Source organism: Paroedura picta, chromosome 5 (genome assembly GCF_049243985.1).
Source record: "Paroedura picta isolate Pp20150507F chromosome 5, Ppicta_v3.0, whole genome shotgun sequence".
NCBI lineage: Eukaryota > Metazoa > Chordata > Lepidosauria > Squamata > Gekkonidae > Paroedura > Paroedura picta.
This window is the reverse complement of record NC_135373.1, coordinates 52001646-52022424: the sequence shown is the minus strand read 5'-3', so window position 1 is coordinate 52022424 and position 20779 is coordinate 52001646. Positions and strand designations below refer to the sequence as shown.

General features: G+C 42.0%; 1 protein-coding gene across 2 annotated transcripts in view; it reads left to right on the top strand.

Moving 5' to 3' along the window:
* The window catches only part of RASSF8 (Ras association domain family member 8), a 98393-nt gene that overhangs the window by 37858 nt on the left and 39756 nt on the right, over positions 1-20779 (top strand). Inside the window, exon 1 of one of the 2 annotated variants that reach the window (XM_077337942.1) lies at positions 736-1151. The exons of the other annotated variant lie outside the window; for it this stretch is intronic. The gene's annotated coding sequence lies outside the window, so the exon portion shown is untranslated. Of the gene's footprint in view, positions 1-735; positions 1152-20779 lie in introns of those variants that run through there. 2 annotated transcript variants of the gene reach the window in all.

Below are 20779 nucleotides of genomic sequence, written 5' to 3'. Positions count from 1 at the left end.
AACTAGCGCTCAGTAGGCGGAAAGGATTCTAAGTAGCCCTTTTTCTTGACACACTATATTTTTGTGTACTAGAATTGGGGTGGGGCGGGGTGGGGGGAGATAGACATTCAGCCAACACAATCCCCTCCCTGCAGTCTAATGTGCAAAACAGGGAAAGATCTGTTGTGTTATTTGGTGGGTGCAGATAAGCCATTATCTGCTGGAAGTATTATGTGGCCTTGCTGTTAGGTCTTGGTGCCCTTGGTCTTATAATGGTTCTGAACATTGTAGGGAGAAATCCGGTCTCTGAAGATTTTTTTGTTTTAATCCTCCACTCCCTCATTCTGCCTCCTGTTAAACTACTAGCGCAATAGGGTCACATTAGAGAAAAAGTGGTGTTGTATGCCATACCACATTATTTTTTAAACACTGAAAGCAGAGACTGCAGCCGTTTTGCTCCAGGACTTAACTGTTGCAAAATTAATTGTACTGGACTCCAAGCTGCACTTTATAAACCATGCAATCAGAAGTTAGCCAACATCTCCAGTGGACCCTCATCTGACCTCACCAAGTTTCCACATTCAAATGTTGCAGCCATTTCAGGAAGCGTATTGCCATGGCGGAAATGACTGCAAGTTTTCCTTGTAAAGATTTTACTATTTTTTAAATACATGATGGGAGCAGACAATTGTAATCTGCAGAAGTATGACTAACTCTTTTCATAAATGGGCATCCTGCCACCATTTCTTCTGTTTCAAGGCATTTCAGGAACATGCACCAAGGATGGAAAAACACCGCTTAATAATAAAAGTCTGAGCTCTGTGGAGCAGAAGGGAGGCAGGATATCCTGCTGCTTTCCTGGAAGCTTGGTGATGGTGGAGTTCGTGTGTTTGCGTGTTTTGAGCATATTATGATCTCAGAACTCCATTTGATGCTTGGAAGAGAATCTTGGACATAATACGTCTGTCCTGAAAAGCTAGAACGAGCCTCTTTCAACTCAGAAGTGGAATACTGGAGCAGTCATTGTGCTGCAAGAACAGAAAGCACTTGAATCCAAATTACATCTTTCCACTTTCACAAGTAAATCCCAAAGGATTTTATAATTAGGAGAAAGCTGATAAAAGTTGTTGTAAAACAATGGAAGGAAAGGAACATGGAATCCAGAAGTGAAGGTACTGTACTTTTCTTGCTTGTAGTTGACATAATGTGCAAAATAAATTGAAATAATGGCTAATTTAACTCTAAAAATGTGAAGTTAAGACAGAGAGAGAAATCTGTTGGTCTGACTATGATGCAGCTTCCTTGTTGGCATTGCTTTGGTGCAAAAGAATCCTTAAGATTGTTTACTGGAATGCCTCCTGTCCTTGGGTCTCTTCTGTGGTTTCGTAGCTTTGCAAACACTTTCCTAGGAGGAAATACAGCCATGATTGCTCAGTGTTTAAATGTCCAAACATCCTTAAAATGAGTGTCACATAGTCTAGCATTGTTTTTCAGTAGACAACAAACAGCTGCTTAAAGTCTTTAAGTACTGCTTTAAAGAAGGCCATCCATATTAAAGCTTCCTAAAAAGTCAAATGTTCTGTGACCTGAAAGCCTGCCTCATGTCAAAATAATAGTGCTAGAGTGAGATCACAGAGATACTTTAGAAAAATAAATCAAAATACAGCTACAAGGAAGTTTCAACATTTGGGAAACAGCTTGTCATATGGGATTAAGTGATAACATGTTGCAACAAAATAGATGTGTTCACCCCCATCCCCCCCAGGAGGATATGAATCAAATAAATAGATGAGATTATTTAGTAAAATCTACTATTAGATTGTCTAGGTATTTTTGACACATATGTTTGATTCAGTGTTCTGTTGCCCTCTTGGTTCCTAGTGAATGAGGACATGCAAAGCAGGAACACATTTGCTTGAAATTCTTTAGGGCCTAATTATCCTATCTCAGAGCTAGAGTGGGAGGTTTAGTGGGGCAGGGATATACTGTGGTGCCCCTCCTCCATTGGCTATTTAATTCCCCTGAAGCAGCCTTGGCCCCATCCCTTGGCTTGCTGGACCAATCCCATGGTCTGGCCATGGTCCACCTTTACCCAGTATTGTCCCAACCCCTGCCTACCTTCCTCTGATACAGTTTTGGTGGGACTCATCCCACTTTGCCCTGGGTTGCAGCCTGCATGCTGTGTTGGAGGGAATTGTTTAGTCTTGTCTAGGGTTGCTGCTGCCTCCCTAGCACTGGCACTCGGTGTTGAGAAACCTGAAGCCAGGATGGTCACTGCTAGGGGAGACCCTTGCCAGCAGAATTTGACCTCTATCTTCAGACTTCTTTCTCACTCCTTCTCATGCTGCACTGTTAGCAGGAGGCCCACGAGTGATTTGAGGCTGACTCTGTCCCAAGAGCAGTGGTGATCCTGGCGCAGCTGGCTTAGGCAGTGGTAGTCCCAGGTGCAGTATCACTAGCCCAGACACAGATGATGGTAATGATGCAGGGCTCATGGTGGCTGACCCCAGCAATAACTGTGGGGCTGAACTCAGGGCAGTTGTGACCCTAACTTTGGGAGAAGTCAGGCTGGTGGGGCAGCTGCTAGCATTGCTGCTGAGGGCAGATGGAGATCTGAACCTGGGCATTTGCTAACAGGGATTGTGTCAATGCTGCAATGTCATTTCTGGTTGTGCATATTAGGCCTTAATTAGATTTTGATGGGCTTTTACTCACATTACTCTTTTGAAAAGAGTTGCTGGGCCTTTTTAGTCTGTCATTGTCCACCTAATGGATGGCTAAGAAAAGTGTTCCTTCTTTATTGGCCACGGCTGGTTGTTAAGAGTTGGAAGAAGAAGGTACTATAAATGTAGCTGGTGTCCATGACAACATAGACTCCTGAGCACATGAAAATGTAAATAGCTTGACCCCCAGTAAATAAATGTCAAGAGATTTATAATGACAACAATCATCTATGTGTTGGACTGTTTTTGGCAGCTGATGGAGCAGTTGGCTCTCAGCTACTCCAGGTAGTAATTTTTGCCAAGAAAAGTGAAATCAGAGGTCATTGTGACTAAGCTCTCCAGCCTGTGCGGGACATACCTTAGCTACTGCTGTATGTGTTGTTGTGAAGGAATCCATACATTCTAGAAACATATTCTTGTCAGTCTTTTAATGGTCATGGGTGTTTGGATGATTTGCATAGGTTTCTATAAGATTTTAATTTTTGCCAAAAATGCTATTTTTCCATGTCGGGAAGCAATGAGGAAGAATGACACGGAGAAGGATTTCCTGCGAAAGACCTCTCGAACAGAGGGGAATCCTTTATTTATACATACACGTAAATCATTTCAAATAATCCCGCAAGGTAGCGTGGAGCAAACTGATAGGCTTCAAGTAATCCTGCGAGGTAGCGTGGAGCAAACTGATAGGCTTCAAGTAATCCTTTTAACGTATGAGGTAATTGCTGTGCTGTAGTATCCTGATTGGTCTAGGTTAGATGCAGAGGTGCAGCCTCAGAGAGCGTGGTTTGCCAACGCCCTCAGGCCGAATCTCTACATCTCCCCCTTTTTTGTTTTAAGGCAATGATAAGCCCGATACATGTTTTGGCGCTGAAAAGTTTCATGGGATTGGCAACACATTACCCATATTCTATCACTGTGATTTTTGGGTGTCCAATTATGAAATGCCGAATTTTTTGCATGACAACAAAAACAGAGACCTGGCATTGTGCGCTGATATCGAAATTGTTGAAAGCGCTTAACTTGTGAAAAGTTCCCTGCAAATAACTTTGATTTGTCTACATTTTGTAATTCAGCCAGCACCATCTCAGGTGAATTAAAGGGAGTGGGGATAAATGACATAGAAGCTACCGACAGACGGGATTCATAGATTAAAGACACATTTTTCCCATGAAATTGAAACATATAAGCAGCATGGCGGACCCAGTGATTAGGCGCAGACATATAATGCGGAGTGGCAACCCCACTTGGTAAAAACCCACACATACAACATAACCAAATAACAACAGAATTAAAATGTAAAGCTGTTATAACAGCAGCAAGAAAGTTTTCCAGAGTTTCTGGAAGTCCTTGGTCCTTGAGTTGCTGCTCGGCTTGATCAGACAGGCCCTTTATTGCCCCCCAAGTCACTGGGGGGTTTGGATGTCTTCCCTCCCCGTTTTCTCTTGACCACGGGCTCCATCTCCTGCAGCTGCAGGTTGAACTGAGGAATTGGGTTGCTTAACCCCTGATGCCAACCATTAAGTGCAGGGCGGACACAACAAGCAGGAACCCACCCAGAGGGAAGGGCAACTGCTGCGTAGCCCCAGCCCCAGGTAATCAATGGGACTGGCCCGTACCACCTCGGGTCTGGTAAATGACGGTATTGTTCCTGGGGCCGAGGAAGAGGGACCTCGGTCTGGAAATGATGCTGAGTCCTAGCTAAAAATTGAGAATTAAAAGAAATAAGATTAAGATGATTTAGAGTAAACAAAGTACTTGAAAGCAGGGATTCCTTGTCTAAAAGGGAAATCCCAATTCCCCCTTTTTGTTTTAGTTTGTCGAGCATGCGTTTCAGGGTCTCATTGGCACGCTCTACAATAGCTTGACCCGTGGAATTATAGGGAATTCCAAAGACATGTTTGATGTTCCATTGCGTGCAAAACTGAGCAAAAGCTGTGGAGCAATATGAAGGCGCATTCTCTGTTTTTAGGGTGCCTAGAACACCCATGACTGAAAATGCTCGGAGTAAATGTGCATGGAAGTGTTTTTCTTTTTCTCCTTTTTGCATGGTAGCAAAGATGTACCCAGAGTAGGTATCAATGACTACATGGAGATGCTTCCAAGGGGAAAAGGGTGGAAAAAGAGTGACATCCATCTGCCAAACTTGGTTAGCTCCAAATCCACGGGGGTTCACCCCAGTAGTCGGATAGGAGGCCTGATTGGAGCATTGCGGACATTGGCGCACAATAGCCTGTACTTTTGCCAAAGGAAGGTGGAATCCCCTGGCTAATGCCTTTGCATTTTGATGAAGCAAGGCATGACTCTCAATTGGAGAGTGAACAACAAATGAAACAAGAGAATCAGCTCAAGCATTTCCTTCAGTGAGAAAACCAGGAAAAGGCTTTTCACATGAGCTACATACATTGGAGCTGTTCACTGTTACAGTGATTTTTGTACAGCTAAAAACACACTTAATAGTTGTTCATCACATACTGGAGACAAATATGAATATTCAATTACAGATAAAAGATTACAGAGATACAAACTATCAGAATTTAAATTAAATTAAATGGTTGAGACTCAGAAAGTCCAGGGCCAATACTGCTGCTGCCAGTTCCAACCGGTGGCTGATTATCTGCGGACCTGTAAACTTACTGTACCATATACCATCTGGTTGTTGCCAGGTTAAGACTCCTGGTGAGGGAGATCCATCGGTAAACACCGTCTCTTGGGACATCAGTAATAACCCTTTTCAAAGAAAATGACAACTGAAAACGTTAGAAACAAGATAGAGCAAATACTCATTTGGAAGGAAACCTGGAGGCTTAGAGCTTTCATAGTGCTCAAGCATTGGACCAATCAAATTCAAAGAACAGAAAGGACTCCATGAGTCATCTCATCTGTTGAGGGCTGGAATGGCTAGAGCTCCAAGAGAGAGCTAATCTCCACACATTCCAGTGACCAAACAAACAATTGACCTGTGAAAGATTAGGCCTGTCTGATATAAATCAGGTAGCCTGAGTTAAAACAAAATGTAGGTCCTCCTTTAAATAGACAACCCAAAAAGAATTTGACCAAAAGAAAAAATTCTCACTGCTAATTACACATTAAAAAATTGATGTAATAAAAACTGTGGACACATTCCCCAAAGAGGTTCTGTGCCTTGTTTTTACCCAAAAGGTAGCAAAACATAAAATAAAGACAAAAGGATTTTGTCTTATATAAAAATTTCTACCTCCATTGTAGCCAGGCATTTCCCTGACCTATAAATATTACGCAGCTAGACAGCTCTGACTGATAAAGCTCTATTGAGGCATAGCAGCGTTTCAGTGAGCATACTTCCTAACTGCTGACCAAAAATTCCAAGACCAAACTCCATCCCCCCCCCCCTTCTTCCTTGAAGCGGGGGTCAGGAAACAAAAGCTAAAGTTCTTCCTGGGCTGTAAACAAAGGATCATTCCTGTGCTAAGGAAAACCTTTTAGTTGTGTAGATTAGTGGGTGATAGGTAAGAAAGCAAGATAAGTTTCTAACTAAGCTCCTAGCGTAGGAACTGGAAAAAGAGAGCCTGATTCCAAATCGCTAAACAGCACTCCTGCTACTGCAGCTGGAGGCTCTATCAATTACAGCCAAATTTAAAATTTTAAAATGTCTTTAGGTGGCTAATCATCAAAACCATGAAAACATTATTTGATACATTATATAAGCCAATTGAAAACAACTGAGAAGATCCTTTCTCAGGCTGCCACCCATCTAACAGATGGTGAGGGTGCTCAAGCTAGTACCCTAAAATACTGATGCAGATTGTGGTTTAATGCATATCGCATCTAAAAATGCTTGCTTATAAGAACAAGACCATATAAATCTGTAGAGAGATGGAAAAAACCTGTTCTACAAAATCTTTCCAAAGCACTTTGTAGAAGAGAAGAAAGCTGAAAAATTAGAGAAAATGCATACTTTGTAAGAGGAACAGAAATTTTAATAAGGTCAGTGACTAAGAATTAGTGATCTCTGATAAAGATCGTTGCAAGCATCTGGAGAATGAACAATATTCCCGAGGGCTTTACCCTGAGTCAAAAGAAGCTTGGTAGTCACCTATGCCAAAATCCCAGCGAGATTTTATCATGCTTGCAATATCTGGATCATGGCCCAAACCCTGAATAATGCATCTATTTTCTGAAATACAGTTTTCTTTAGCTAATTTCTTGAGCAATTCAGCTTGGGCTTCCTGATTATTAATCTGTGCCTCTGTAAGGTGCTTGATGAACTCAAGAAAGAATTCAGAGACTTTCTGCCTAACATTAGTGATCCCCTCTATCATTCCTTGAAAATAAGAGGATTGTAAACCATTTTCCTTTATAGCCTTGTTCAATTCACGCAGAATTGAATAGGGAATGGCTTCCCACGTTAACGGGATCTGCCTGTTTTCCCCTTCCCCACGTGGTTCCCCCCTCGTTAAAGGAAAGAACGCTGGGGTTTCTCCCTCCCAGTCCTCAGAGAGATCGAGCTGACCGGCCTGACGGGCAGCTCGAATCGCGTTAACGATCTGGAAGTGGCCCCCAGTCCTTAATGGCTGCGAGGCGACAGGTTTGGGAGCGGTCGGTGTAACGGCCACTGGTAAGAGAGTGGGATAGGGAAGGTGTGAAGGTGCAATATTTTTCAATAGCAGATTTCCAGCTTCTGGGTTCATGACTTCCAGCGCTTTGTGTATTTTCTGCCATGTCAATAAAATCAGCATGGGAGCATGGGGCTCTGCCTTTAACTCCCTCCCTATTTTTTCCCAGTCTCCTAGTCTTCTGGTCCCCGCTAAAGGGTACCACGGGCACTGGCAAGATACCTCTTGTATCAGTTCCCGGAGGTCCTTCACTGAAATCGCCTCTCCTGTGTACTGTCTCACTGCCTGTTTCAATTCATCAGCATGCTTTACCTGTTCCTTAGACAATGATTCCCCCATACTCACCAGGGAGCCGTAGCTGATCGTGCACGAAGACTCTTTTTCTGGTCGCGGTGAGCACAGGGTCTGGAATCACGTCGGGGTCACCACTTGTCGGGAAGCAATGAGGAAGAATGACACGGAGAAGGATTTCCTGCGAAAGACCTCTCGAACAGAGGGGAATCCTTTATTTATACATACACGTAAATCATTTCAAATAATCCCGCAAGGTAGCGTGGAGCAAACTGATAGGCTTCAAGTAATCCTGCGAGGTAGCGTGGAGCAAACTGATAGGCTTCAAGTAATCCTTTTAACGTATGAGGTAATTGCTGTGCTGTAGTATCCTGATTGGTCTAGGTTAGATGCAGAGGTGCAGCCTCAGAGAGCGTGGTTTGCCAACGCCCTCAGGCCGAATCTCTACATTTCCATATGAATATGTTTATACAGCATCCACATATACAGACTCAAGTTTCCACCTATTATCCTAAGCACATAACATTCAACAAACAACCAATTACAGGAAAGTAGGAGCAATGGAAGATGAAGATGAATGCAGGAAAAGGGAAATTCTAAAGTGAAACAATCTTAAGATGCTGTTCCAGATGTCCCCCCTCTCCCATTTGCACCACCTTCCTTTTAATGAGAAATTGCTGACTTGGCCAATTTCTCATCAAATCTGTGGTGCAGATGATGTTCCTACCTCATCTGGTAAACTTCTAAACTGAGCAAGGATTTGCTAAATTTACCAGATTAGCGTAACGTTGCAGCCTCTGTAGAAAATGTGTTCAGTTCTACCAACTGAAAACTGAATATTGCACTGGATTATGAAAATTCATATATTGAAGTAATTAAAGCAAGGTGCAACAAATGTTTTGTCTCTGTTCAAGAGTGCAAAGCTTGGCATGGTCTCATTGTGTCTGAAGGGATTGTACACAGAAGCATTCTGAGCCAGTTTGGGACCCTACATAGCTTGACACCTTTCTCTTTTTTTCTGTCCCCATGAGTCCAGTGGTAGGACATTCCAAAATGAACAGGGATTCTGTAGTAGACGTGGAATAGTTTCTCAGAAGAAAACATAGTGTTCCAAAAGTTCCCATAAGATAGAATGTGTGGATTCCATCAGTTTGAATGGTCATGCAAAAATCAGTAAACTTCATTCAGGACCCTTGCTGCTCTGGTATCTCTATATATATCTATAGCCCTGTCTCTGTCTGTCTAAACAACAGGACAACAATCCTCATGGCAGACAAACTAATCTGTTTCCCTCCCCCCACCCCGTCTACAACCGATGACACCAAACCCCACCAGTCCCCAGTAGTCCACCATTGTCGTTGGGAAAGGCACCCATGCTCAGTTGTGCCACAGTAATTTAAGGTTTGTTGAGTTCAATCCAAGTACTGCAGAAATCTGAGACAGTGGCCCAGAAGGGAAGGGTAAAACACTTGAGCATTCCCTGCCTGTGTATGTGCAAATGAGCTGGATAACAGTACAATCTGTGCAGTAGGATAAAAACTGAAAATCCAGCATCTAGCTTGCTTACAAATGTCCCAAGAGTACATAAGGAGCAGAAATACAACTTGGACGGAAAGTTTTGATAATTTTAATTGACTCCACTTGCTTTCTACAGCATAACTGCACTTTTGGCAAGGAAAACATAAATGCCATTTGCTGAAGCGTTCTTCATGTAAGAAGTTTAGGACTGAGTAAGTCAGCGCAGAACTTTGGCAGGAGTTTTGGAGCAGTGATGAAATGTTAGAACTCTTGAAATGTTATTTACGGGTTCCAGTACATCTTTTGTTGTGAAGGAAGCATCAGTGGATGGTGCATCCTTGAGTCTTATGCATGTTTAATGGAAGTATAATTCCAAGAAAATGACCTCACCTCGTATTCACCCAATAATTTATGTCCTGTGGTATAGACCATCAATTTTATCTCGGATTTAACCCTGAGTGGCTTTTGTAGCTTCCAATTCATTCATACACTTCACACACTCATTTTTGCCATTTGGAGAATGAGGAAGAACAGCTGAAGGCAAAACTACTCAAGTCACTATGACTTCCCTTCCAATATGGGTCTGTCTCTCCTCTTCTGATCTGTAGAAAATGTGAACATCTGTTATAGGCCAATTTATGACGTCTGGTTGCCAACTCAATCCATTGAAACTGTTTTATTTTTGAGACAATATTATATAATTAAATCAGGTATAATAACATTTTAACATCTCACTTGTTCATAGTCTTCACACATTACTTCCTACCAAGAATATAATCCTACATGGTAATATTCATGGTTTGATCTGATTACATGGTCATACAATACACCTGATCCATCCAGAGGAGGACTTGGTATTTTATTTTATGGTGTTTGTTGATTGCTTCTTGTTTTGTGATTGAAGATGACAGATGCAACAAATTAGTGTACCTATATAGGACATGGTGTTTCACTTGTCCTTGTCTAAATCAGTCTGGAGACAGGCTGACATCAGGGCTAGGTTCTCTCCATTCTAGTATTCCAACCTTAGATAGAAAAGAGGATGCATCCACCCCAATCCCTTCTCTTAAAAATGACTTGAGTCTTTATAGGACTGTAGGTGGATGCTTGGTAGTCTTCCTTCCAAAGAACTTTGGTTCCCTTTCTAAATTCACTATGCATTTATTTATTTATTTGTGAACTCAGGGCAGTTCACATAAAACAGAACGATACAGATAACTTAGGTTAACAATAATGAAGTGAAACAACAAGCAATATGGAACAGTAGAAAAATGTGAGAAACATTAAATTAACTCATATTGATAGCCCAGTGGGTTGGGCGGAATTATGATGGGTACCATAGGAGGGAGGCTCAGGAGGAGGGCCGTTGAGAAGTGGTGGTATAGGTCGACCTCAACCAAATAGATTCTACCTACCACCCGTTCCATGGGCAAGCACTTTGTCACAATCTATATAAGTAGACAATCAAAGCCGATACAGGGATGACCATGAACCAACTAAAATAAGCGGTCATTGACAGAGATGTGTGGCGAAAACTTTCCTATACAATGGCTGAGGGTTGGACATGACTGAATGGGTGACATCATCATCATCATATAAATACTGCTGTGCATATCACTTGCTGCTACACATGAAGATCTCTTAACCAGGACACATTGAAATTAGAGACATAATAGAACAGGACGTAATGAAAGAACAAAAGGGAATAAAAACTCAACCTTAAAATCAAGCCAGGAACCCAAAGATTGTACAAACAAACAAAAAATAGAATAAAATACAACTCTTTATTACCCAGTGCATATAATTAGGATTAAAAACTGCATACAAGAATATCATTAGAAACTTAAATCCAAGCTTATAGCAATCAAGAAGATATTGCACATCCAATTCCAAAGGATCACATTAATGGTTATATGTTACATTAAAAGACCCCACGTTTTAACCCACTCTGACCTTTGGCTTGCACATGATAACTCACACTGGGAATTTAACTTCATTCTAGAACAGAATGGTGTTTCTTAGCTACTATAATCATTATAGCTGCTTTGGACATGCCCCACAAATCCTGCAGTGTGTGTTTAGGCTCCTAGAATTGTTGGTGTCCTTTTTTAGAGGTGGGCCCTTTATCCTATGGTGTAGAGCCCATGTACACAAAACAATGCAGATTCAATCCCCACTTAAATGGGCTGAGAAATGATTTTGTTTGAAGAATTGCTTTCAGTCAGAAGAAACAACACTGGGCTGGAATGACTGATGTTCCTACGCAACATTAGGCAGCTTCAAGCTTCAGACTTGAAAATCTAGAGTATTTTTTTTGTTTTGTGTTGATAGGTGTTGCTTGTGAGTCAGCTGCATTTGACATAGTCGACCATGAGTTGCTGGCTCACTGGTTTGCGGGGACTGGGATTCGGGGGACAGCCCTTCAATAGCTGTGCTCCTTCCTCCAGAACTGGACACAGAGGGTAGCTGTGGAGGAAGAATGATCACGCCCCTATTGACTCCCATGTGAGGTTCCACAAGGGACGATACTCTCCCCCACACTATTCAACATCTTTAAGTGCCCTCTGGCACAACTGGTTTAGTGTTATGGGCTGAGCTGTCATCAATATGCAGATGGCACCCAGCTCTACCTCCTCATGGATGTCCATCCGGACTCTCCCCAAATATATTTGCCAGATGTTTGGAAGCAGTGGCTGGGTGGATAGAGCAGAGTCACCTGAAACTCAACCCCTCCAAGCCAGAGAGCCTGTGGCTGGGCAAATAGGCAGTGGGACGGGAAGCACTTCTACCCACCTTGGCTGGGGTGCAGCTCAACACTGCTCCCTTAGCCAGGAATCTGGGGGTGATCCTGGATGCCTCCCTTTCAGTGGAGGCCCAGGTCACAGGCATAGCCTGCACTGTGTTTTACCATCTTCACCAGGTGAGGCTACTAGCACCCTAACTGAATGGTTTCCTGAATGGGTGGAAGTTTATTATTATTATTATTATTTTAAATTAATTGATAAACATTTATCAGGTGATATGAACATATGGCCATGTTGAATCACCCCTCTGCCCCAAGATGCCCAATCATGGGCCTGGAGGGGGTCAGAAGGGGAGGGTCCCTGGGTGGGTATGTACACAACTATGCTTCCCAACCATACTCTGCACAATTGCATGTCTTCTGGGGTTTCTCGAAGCTTGAAAAATGTTTCAGTGATATCTCAATGGTAAAGAAGTTGAGAAAGGCTGACTTACACCAAAACCTATATACAAGGGTTGTTGTTAATTCGATTTGTATGATCGCCGCTCTCGAAGAACCGGCTTCTGGAGGTTTACAATATTTTAAATCAATACAAATCAGTACACTAAAACCATTAAAATTCCCCATTAAAAAACCCATAAACAATAACTTACTCACAGTGATGGCGATATAATAAATAACAACTGTTCCCACACAGGACCACTGGATGGGAAAAAGAGAGCAGATGGATAATTGGGCATAGGATGGAAGATTATGGGGGGCCGGGCCAGTCTAATACTGGTCTTTGTCCCCAGGGAAGAGCGGCCCAATCTTAGCCCCTGAGCCACCACTTGGCGTCAGACAAACGCCTGGCAGAAGAACTCCTGTTGATTGCTGCTCATTTTTCTGGCTCATGCTTCTGTCCCATAATTTTTTAAAAAAATTACTTAAAGAATTTTTCTGGGTCTAACATACATTTGTATGTCATTTTTGTTTGTTTTGTTTTAAATGTTGGTTTAGAAGTAAATTGGAGTCTTTGATGTTAGAGAGGATCTTGACTGCATTCTTTGGGAATATAAACTGGCCGTGTCCTGCCATACTTCCCTTCTTCTGACCAAGAGTTGATCACAAAACAAAAGACTGTTTGTTTCTGCTATTTGTTCAGCTTGGCAAGCCAGCATGTAGTTGCACTTTTAATGTGATCATGATAAAAGCCTTCTGTTTATGTTCTGTTTTCCATACCATCGACCGGCTTGTTCAGTGCTGTATGGTGTTATGGAACTTTTGAGTTGTGACTTATGAAATACATGTGACATTTATCCACTTGTCTAAAATTCAGATCTGTCAAAGGTTTTCCCATAGCAAGAGATAGAATAGAGCAGGTCACTGGTGAAAGCACCATTTGTCTTGCTGTGAGCTGGTTTTCCAGAGGTCAGAGAGTGGGAGAGAGATCCTATTCCTTACACAGACAATGCTGTTCCTTTCTTGACTAAGCTAGTTTTTTCTGATTTCTATTCTGACCCTCTGGAAAGTGCTATATACACTAGAAGAGTCTTTTGGCAAATATGCTCGCTTTTTCTAGAAGAAAACCACCTGTTCGTGTCAACATTTCTTAGCACACCTTTTAGTGTTTGTGAAAGGGCCTCTCAGTTCTGAGAGAGCTGTTGCCCATCTGGGAACCGGTGCCACTGCGACAGTACTGGCCATGACTTCCAAAAACATTGAGTGGCAATAGGGGCCAGGCTGGAAATGATGTGCCATTGTTCCTGCGGTTCAGAGATTGATCCAATATGAAGTTATTTCAATACTGGTTCATAAGAGCCATGCAAAATTACTATTTTTATAAAGATGCTAAAACGACTTAGGAGGGTCGATGTGAGAAATTCTCACATAGCAGCAGTTAGTGCCAACTGCACCATCTGATATCGCAGAAAGTGTAAGGACCTTGGGAGTTTTCACTCTTCTTCTCTTTCCATGTTGAAGAAGATAACTCGGCAGCAGTATCTGGACGCAGCTAACACAGGGTGCTGAAACAGACCTATATTAGTAGGATGTGATGAAGGACCCCCTTGCAAAAGCTGTGAACATGAAGATGTTAATTAGCACCAAAATGTGCAAATCTGTGAACAGCTTGCTGTGGAGGGCATTTTCCTGCTTTTTTAAAAAATAAAAGGGGTGATGCTGCATAATTTTAAAGATTGCCTGAAGAGTTTAATGGTGATTTTGGACCCCAGTCTTGTTGGAAAAACGTGCTGGCAGCACTTGCCAAGTTCCCCTACTGGATCTGGTCCTGCTGCCGTAACGCACTGTAGGTGGGGCTACACGGGGAAGTCCACTTGGAAACAGTAGTCGGTGCAAAAGAGCACTTGCCCTGTTCATAAACTGCTGGAAGCAGATTAGTCTCAAAGCAACTTTACTCGTTGCCTTTTTGTTGCCAGGCCCCAATGAAGGCGTAGGGTCTTCCCTTTAAAGCACTTTACGATGTGGGAAACATATATCTGAAGTACCGTCTCTATATGAATGTCCAAGGAGGCCAGGAAAGTGCCATCTCTGCATCTTAGAAAAGGTATAGGATAGTTTGGCTAAGCCAGGTGAACTAAGCAAAGCTGTAGGGGCTGCTTGCCTTTCACCTGTAGGGGCTGGTCACCTTAGACCAGGGGTAGTCAACCTGTGGTCCTCCAGATGTTCGTGGACTACAATTCCCATGAGCCCCTGCCAGCATTTGCTGGCAGGGGCTCATGGGAATTGTAGTCCATGGACATCTGGAGGACCACAGGTTGACTACCCCTAACTTAGACTACAGCAATGATAACAGTGGATGTCACATCTCTCATGCTCACTGCTCGGGTCTAAACTGTGCCCTCTGCAGCTCTAACCACTCGAAGAATTATCCTGTGAAAGAGAGACAGGGAGGGAGGGAAGATTTCCTCACACATCTTATTAAATGGCTCCCTCAAGATAACTTGGTTTACACTTGGCTCTTCTTCCTGAGCTCAGCTTTTATTGCTGCAGTGGAGAGACTGTGTAAAAGGATAGGTTTCTTGCTGCATAAAAAGCAGCAAAAATAAACAGTAAAATAAAAATAGCGTTAATATACCTTTCACAAGACAATTGTTAGCATCAAGATTGCAACTGCCTTGCTGATATGGCATTTCAACTTTGCTGTAGGTAGTGCAGAAAAGCCACCAATTTTGTCATTCCAGGATCTTTATCATGCAGCTCTGCCCCTCTTCCATTTCTTTTGCTAACATGGACGAGAACAGCTGATGTCACCTTCACGAAACCCTGCAGGAAATATCAGCAGAGTCTTGATTTCTTCAGTATGGCCAGTGTAGTTTTCTGATAACTGCCTTCCTTCATTATCTTAGAGAGAAATGTCTCCATCCTTGAATGGGAAAAAAGACTACAACATAAGATTGGGTGGTGTGAACAATTACATCCTGTTATCCAGTGGTCCGCAACATTTGTTAGGCTGTGGACCGCTGCGCCGGGGTGCGGGGAGAGGGCGACCTGGGGCCCCGCACGTGTGCGGCAGCCCCGGCGCAAACACGCATGCGCGGACTTGCCGTTCGTGCGTGTTTGCGCCCCCGGACGCAAACGCTGCAAGTCTGTGCGTGCCCATTTGCGATGCCGGCAGCCGCGGCTCCCTCTCCCCGCCCCTCCAGGCCGCAAGGAAATCGGCCGCCGAAGTGGCCGATTAGCTTGCGGCCCGGCAAGCTTCTCTTCCCGCCCCCTCCCAAAGCAAGAGGCTTGCCGGGCCGCAAGTTGATCGGCCGCTTTGGCGGCCGATTTGCTCACAGCCTGGCGAGCTTCTCGCTGTGGGGGGGGGGGCGGGAAGAGGGAGCTGCGGGCCAGCGCCGGGCCACGGCCCGGGGGTTGAGGACCACTGCTGTTATCCACCAAGTTCAGTCAGCCTTTGTTTCAAAGTGCTGGTTTTAACCTTCTGAAGCCCTTCATGGCCTGGGACGTAGACTGTTGTTTTCCCCACATGACCCACCTTGTCAACTAAGATGGGGCCAGCAAGCCTGATGGAAAGGACTACCTTTCTGCCAGGTAAAAGCAGTAGCAGTCAGGCTGCATTCATGCATCAATGTATGTTACACTGTTATTGTTCCATATAGTATTGCCATGATTCTCAGCTGGTTCTCCCTGTTCAGACAGGACAATACAATTGCAAATGATAGTTAGTATAATTATATCTCAGTCTCCCAACAGTTCTCTGCATTAGTTTTTCGAATAGTTTCCCAAAGGAGATGCTAAAATCCCTTCCTTTGCTTTCAAAGTAAGTCTGAAGGTATTTTGGGACTTTTTACTGAATTGATTTTGTTTTACTATGATGTGTTTGGCTGTTAGTTTCTAAACTATGTTGAGTTCTGGAAAATTCATTATGCATGTCTGATCTGAAAAGAAAATAGTGCTCCAATTTAAATTGTAAACTTCAGTCACAGGAAACTTGTGTTCAACTTATCAGAATCTCAACCAGAGCAGAGGGCATATATTATGTACCTTTCCACACACTAAGGTAAATTTTCTCTCCAAATTGAAGCTCACTGTCCCACCCATTTACTGTTTTATCTCTTTGGCTTCTAGCATCTTTACTTTAAAACCTTTTGGTAATAGCACAGTAGCACTGGTTCTGCTGGGCAATATTGCACTTGATCTGCTGTTCTCCAGTGGTCCTCTGGTGGGGCAGTCTTACCCTTAGGATAAGCACCTCCTTTAGGTGGCAGGGTCAAGAGCATTCCTGCGGTCCTGTTAGGGAGGGGCTTCTCCCAGGATGCCTCAGTTCTTTCAGCCTTGCCAGAGGACCAGGACATGATCCACTTTTGCACTTCTTGTTTCAGGGCAGCTGCTATTCACTGTAAACAAAAACATGTCCCTAAGCGAGTCCTAGGTGTAAAGATTTAGAAAGATCGGCTTGTGTAGAATCTAGCAGGTTTTATTTCAGGTCCTTAGGAACTTGAGGTCTATGACAAATATTCATAAGTGATTACCAGGCTCTCACTTCCATTGTTTTTCTGAAGTTGTAATAATGATTATTGCTCTACTGGGTTTTCATGAGGCTTGAAGTTTTGCTGGCTAGAACAAGGATTTATAAGGGTGGCTTCTGATACCTTGGAAAGAAGGTCCTTTGTCTGATGAGAAACTCAGATGTTTTCTCTCTGATTTGAAAGATTTTGCTTGGACTTTATAAAAACATATTATACAACTGTTGTCTTGGAATAACAAGTTCTCAACTGGTATATAATTAAAATTTGAATCAGTGGAGGGGGATATATAGAAAAGCTTCTGTACTGAATCTAAAACCTGTCAAAGCTTAGGTTATCTGTGATGTTTACTTTTCCCTCCCTGTTTAGTTTTCATTATATGCTGGTTTCGTCATTTCATTAAAGGATTTGTAAGGTGGTAAGACTTGGCCTTAACTACTCATGTCACTTTGGTCTAGTTTGATTAATTTTGTCTCATAAGGTAAAGGTTATGCTTACTTGGCAGCTTTTAATGAATGGAAAAATGATACACTGGCAGTAAATTATTCTAATTTGGCAGATTTTGTTTAGCTTTTGTCTCAATTATTTTCCCAGCAAGTCTTTTTAATCTTGCAATCTTCAGTCATGGTGTCTGTCTGACATCAAGGGCAGCAATTAAATGGTAGTTTAATTTTGAGGTTTTGCATTCAATACTGTGATCTGTAGTTTCAGTTTAACTTTTGTATCTAGTAAGTGTGGGCTGGAGAGTGAAGCGGGGTATTCCGTAAGAAATATCCGGACTTTCATTTTAACTGCTGTGAACTCCCTCCCCCCAATAGTCCCATAAATTGGAGTTTGGTGCTAGTACTAAGATTTCTCTTAGAGACCCCCCCCCCCGCTAAAATTCTTAGCACTTTCTGGTATAAGGGAATAACTAGGATGTTGTATAGATAGGTTCATTGTATATGAAGTTCCCAGCATTCAGCTTGCCCCTTTATAATTTTAGAGCAACATCATTGTAGTGTGTGGCTTGAAGATCTTATGTGTTTTGTAGACTGTCATGCTAATTTTCATATAAAAATTGGGGCACAAAACAGACCTACAAAATTTCATTCAAGTAGAAGTTGTCATCGATTGGAGCCAACTTTTTCAGATGCAACCTGAAGAAGCACATCTACGGTAGTAAGCTCTAGTCCATGAAACTTCTAGGAATAAAAAATATGTTAGTCTTTAATGTGCCACGAGACTCCTGTCTCTTTTTGTAGCCGCATACACAGCTATGCCTCTGAAATTTAGCTGTTTAATGGAAGCCAAACTTTCCTTTTAGCCAAGTTACAGCTTTCAAATTGTACAATGTTATCTTCTTGGTAATTTGCCAATTAACATAAGCAAAGGAGAAGTTTTAAGTGTAAATGTTGAGGGGGCAGAGGAGGCAACAATGGGACTGAAAGGCAAAGATATCACACACCACAAGTCAACTAGTTGAAATGGAGGACCAAGTCTTTAGGTGAAGGCTGTCCCACAAGAGCTCTCTGTTTTCCTGGGCTTACAGTTCATGACTCAGATGCCCGTTATATCAAGCAACCACATGGATGAGAAGGAAAAATCATGTCCATCTGCATTTCAGCCAGTGCTGGCACATTTGCTCGAAATGTAGGTAGATCCATGATCACATTCATCTACATCAGCAAAGCACACTTTTGCCTTGTCTGATTTAGTCAGTGACTGACAAAACTCCTGCTGCGGGATTGCATGCAGGGAGAGATCACTGAATGGAAAATGGATGAGGAAGCAAACAGACCATGGCTTTAGACAGGCAAGAAGTTTGGAGAAATCAGATAAAGAAAACAAGGTAAAACAGTGACCCTCATCTGAAACAGGCCCTTTTATTTGGCAGCAACTGTGTGGGGCATCTTTCTTGTCTGTGATGGAGATGATGGAATGATGGACATACATTTAAACTGATCATAGGCCTTGCCTCTTCTTGGGAATTGCAATTCTATGAGAAGAGCTCAGGTGAAAAATTCTTAGCAGCATGCCCACCAAGTTTCCAGAAGTCTTTGGAGGAAGCCATCAGAGTTAAGTTGGTATAAAAGACTCCTCTATAGACAGGGCCTGAAAGATAATCTTGTATCACCATGGGTTTCTTTCTGTATATCTGACAAGTTGTAAAACTGGCAGAAAATTTTGCTTGCTTAATGTTGCTGTTGTTGGTGTAGTTATTGTTCCAGTATCAGAACTGTGACCCTTATGAAGAGGCTTACAGAAATGAAACATGGTTGTTGAACATTAAAAGAGCAAATTGTTGAGTTTGACTGTGCTCTTTAAAACCTTCTTTGATGGAGAGTCCCTAAAGTCCCAGAAGAAGCAAGAGAGAGATCCTAAATCCTCTTTAATATTTTTGGAGAAAGGCAGAGGAAGCGAGGATCATTTGCTGGCTCACTGGTCAAAGTTGATATGATAAAATGTATAATCGTCTGATCGTTTAAGAGTCCTCAAAGGGACTTACAGGAAATTGGTGACCTGAGCAGAACATTTATAATAGCTCCAGACTTATCTTGCTGAAGGCATGTAAGTGCCAGAATAGAGAGATTTATTTCTCTAACCCTGATTTCCCCTTTAGGGGTGTTTCAACAGATGAATCCATGTGAGATCCAAATTATTTGGTCTCCACTGGATTCTGATAACATCAAATCAGCCAAGAATAAGACAGTAACTTGCTAGTTAAGATCCTCACATTATTATATATACTTTTTTCTTTCCTCTGTTTTTGCATTTTTCCCTTTTATAAAATTGCAAGTTGTATGTTCATCTTTAAAAACCTAGATGCTAATAGAAAATTGGTACAAAATGTTTTTTAGATAGCAAAGGATATTGAGAATACCCCAAAGGATATTGAGAAAATAGAGAACAATTATAAAAGAAAATTGGAAATGTCAAGAAATAGTCAGTACTTTTTATCACATGTGGTGGACCTACAAAAAAAAAAAGGAAGGAAAAGAATACATGGGGAAATGCAGAATATATTAAAAGATACATTTCCAGTGGAAGCCAAGACTATGTTATTAGCAATATTGCCCTATAAATTACTAAAATATTTAGAAGATATATTTTAATAGATGGTGACAGCATCTCTAGCGTTATTAATGCAACAAAATGAGCATCCAGTGTCTATCCACAATTTGAGGACATTAAGGATGAAACTGAAGCTAGGGAAGAAAAGGTTTAAGAGCAAAGCATTTGTAAATAGATACAGATTTTCTTTAATGGCATAAATATTTGTAAGTACAAACAGTAGAGCCTTTAAAATATCTTTTGGCAATAAGGAAAGGTGAGCACATAGCACTATGTGTTATTTTTGCACAAAGAATATTGGCCAGTGGTGAGCCTTGGAGATAACATGAGCCAACATTGATAATCTAAAATTGGAAGAGGATATCCCAGCTGTAAAATATTGACACTGTCGTACATGTAGCTGTTTTATGACAGGACAAGGAAAGATACCAGCAAGTATTAATGAATAATGGTTTATGATAAAATGAAAATAATCATGCTATGAAGTTTGTTGTTGAAAGTTGTTTCAGTATAGTTGTTGATAGTCTACTTGACTGGGGGAGTGGGGGAGAAAAGGCAAAATGAAATAAAAGTTAGGGCAGAATTGATTCCAGAATTTCTGTGTCTTCTGCCAGTCTGAATTCTGTTGGTTCAACCAACAGGTAACACAGTATTACTTTTTAAAATTGTGGTGAGGTACTGTAAGTTATTTTTAACTTGGAGCAATATTGGCGGAAGTGCTATTACGAGATTGCCATCACTGATCATGGTGAAAGTGATGGTGCCCTTTTTACATCATGGTGATCTTTTTACATCAAAACTCAGTACAGTAATTAATAGGCAGTGTAACATTTATTTCTCTCTAATTCAAAGCTCAGTTCAAAATATGTCAGTACATAATGTTTCTGTGAGAGCGAACAGTTTTACTTTATC